We start from the raw sequence: 3169 nt of genomic DNA, 5'->3' as shown, positions 1-3169 counted from the left end.
GGTACCGATTTTTGAGGAATAAGAAAAGAAGTCAAGAGCTGGAGAACAGTCATATAATTGACCCGAAGTGGAAAACAACCAAATCCGTGAAGCAGAAACGAGTAAGGGGTGTGGACATCAATAGATCCGTCATCTCTTGCTATTTTGCGCGATATCCTGCATACAATCAAATACGGTAGCCCCTAAACACTCTCAGCTCCACCATAAAACAACATGTTCCTTATCAACCCGTCTACCCTGAATAGTGTCTGTTAAGAGAAGCTCACGCTGTTCTTAATTGATGTTTAAGGAGTTTTATCTCGATAGTGCAACCTTTTCAGGTACGAGATAGAGAGTATGGAGCTGATTCTCGAACAGCGATCGTGGGTGTTCTGGTAAGGGTGTGCGGTCTAAGTCTACATCTTGTATGGTTCAGAGATGTGTGGTAAGAGCATGGTTATTCAGGAAAAGCGAGTTCCCACTCTTTCAAACCTTTCTCCCTGTTCTTGAGGCTTGGCCTTGTTCGAGGACAAACAAGGATCTAAGTCTGGGGGAATTGATATAGGGTGTTTTTAATACCATTATATGTGTGCTTTGAGCTAATTCTCAGTCCTAATTCGTGTTTAATTGATATCATTCCAGGTTTGGAGCAGGTGAAAGAGCAAAGAAGAGAGATTCAGGAAGTCAGATGTCGTTTTGAAGGATACTATGCGGAACAGCCATCTAGAACAACCCGAAGGTTGTTCCCGAAGAGAACAAGCGTCTGACTGTTCCCGATCATTAAGGAAACTTCCTATTCTGGAAGTTTGCCCTAGATTCCACCCTCTCTTATCTCTTTACCACGAGCGCCTCCATATAAAAAGGCCTATGCTATCATTTCTTTTTCTTACGCTAGTTTTTGCAAGAGACCTAGAACTCTTTTCTTTGGATTAAGCAACTTGTAAGGGAGAAGGCTTCATCCTCACGAGAAGATCATCCTGAACCCTTGTCTTTCTACTTTATTTTATATGCAGTATTATTCAGAAACCATGTCTGTGTCATCCTGCTTTATGATTGAGTAGTAGGCTAAGCTTGCTTAGGGTTGTAGGGTGTTAGCCGCATGAACTGAACACAAATAAGTGATCTTAACTGTTCTTCATTCATATTGTTCTTACTGCTTACATTGAATTGATCACTTAATGTTCGATTTCTGATTAAATCACCTAGCTAACCGCTTAGGAGATAAATTGACATATATTGAATGAGCTTTGTATCCCTAATCAGCGAGAGTAGATATTAGGGTATTAAGTGAACTAATCAAATCTTGTCTCTAAGGCTTGTTATCGCGTCTTGTTCCAAGTGAGAACTTAGGATTCAAGACCGATCTGCAAAGGGAGCAAGACCACGATAGTGAATTATTCTAGCCGAGTGATCTGAGTTCTAGACTGCACATCATTGCACTTGAATAGTTGTTCAGTTTTGCATTGACCCCCGATTAATAACCCTAAGCCGGCTTCACTTAAATCGAATTTGAACTATCTAGGTATTCTAGTTACTTGTGTCACAATTAATTCTCAAAACCTCACTTGTTTCTCAGCTTATTATTGAACTCATATGAGTAAAGAGTAAACTGGTCCTCTGGATTGAATCTCAAATATTACAATTACCACTATTAACTTGACAGTAGCAAGGATTCATTTTTAGTGTATCAGGGTCATATCCACATACGTCAACATATATTTATTACAGTATCTAATCTCCTTATAAGAAAAAAAACAGGTAAATAAATATAAATATAAATAATAGTTGTTTTTACCAACATGGAAATAGTAAATGTTTAAAAACAGTACACACTAATAATTGTAATATTCTCTCTTAAACAGGAAAAATATTTAAATGTTATGCAAAATAATTGAAATTTGTTCAAGAAGTGGTTGGACCTAAATATCATGTGAAAATTGTAAAAAGAAACTTAAAAAGATAGAAGTGGTTGAGCTAAATATCATATGAAAACCTAATAAATAATAAAATTATATAAATAATCAACTTTAATCGAAATGATTAAAATATGGTTTACAAAGAATTTAAATATATATATATATATAAATCTTAATGTTCCGGTTATATTTTTATCAGAATAAATATTGCATACAATTGATTGTTGTTGAAGCTTTATATATATCTTCCTTTCTAATGATAAGAAATATGTTTCAAAGATTCTAAATAAATTACCAACCAAATTTGTTAAACATATTGTAAGTTATTCTGAATACATAAAATGATAATTCTATTTCTAAAGATAATTATGATATTAAATATAATTAACATGAAAATAACATTGAAAAATAGGATGAGACAATGTCCAAATGTCATTTTTAGTGAAACTTTTATTGGTCAAGAGTTTATTTTTACTATAAAAACAAATTCATATAATTTTAATTTTAATTCAACTGGTATAACAATATTGAAACAAATAAAATGTTGATTAATATTTTCAGTAAAACAATATATGGTATATGTAATTATGTGTCGTTTTCATTTAGAATAGTTTTAATGATATGGTTTGTGATTGTTTCTCATTTTACTTATATTATACATTTTTAAAATTCATGGAAAATAAAAGGATATGTACTTATCTTCTCCTTTTATTTTACTTTGATGACACATGAACTTCTTTGATAGCAAAGTAAAATGTTTTATATAAAAGTATAAATTCTATAAAGTGGCATATATTTTTTTAATAAAATAAGTTAACAATAATGACTTTAAACATGTATAAAAACTCTAATGTGTTGTTGTATTGATATATTTGTAATTTTATGATAACAAAACTATAAACAAAATATAGCTCCATGCAATATAATTTTGTAACATATGTAATTTTCCAATAATAATTATATAAAATAATTTCTACAAAATGAGTTTTCTTGCCCGTAGATTCTTTACCTAGTTCTGAAAATAGTAAAAAAAAAATAATTCAAAACATATCTTTTAACATTTTATTTCAAAATATTTACATTGAGTTTTTTTTTATAATTGGTATTTCATTAATATACACATTTTGATCAAGATACAAAAAAATACTATGAGTTTCATGCCACACCGATCTTGTGATCGACATATTGGTGAAAATCATTAATTTGAGTTTCTTAACTGCTAAGGAGAAAAAACGAGTTTCGAGAAACAAAACAAACATGAGCTGTATTTTAAC

Source organism: Brassica oleracea, chromosome C2 (genome assembly GCF_000695525.1).
Source record: "Brassica oleracea var. oleracea cultivar TO1000 chromosome C2, BOL, whole genome shotgun sequence".
Classification (NCBI taxonomy): domain Eukaryota; kingdom Viridiplantae; phylum Streptophyta; class Magnoliopsida; order Brassicales; family Brassicaceae; genus Brassica; species Brassica oleracea.
Note: the sequence above shows the minus strand (reverse complement) of the source record.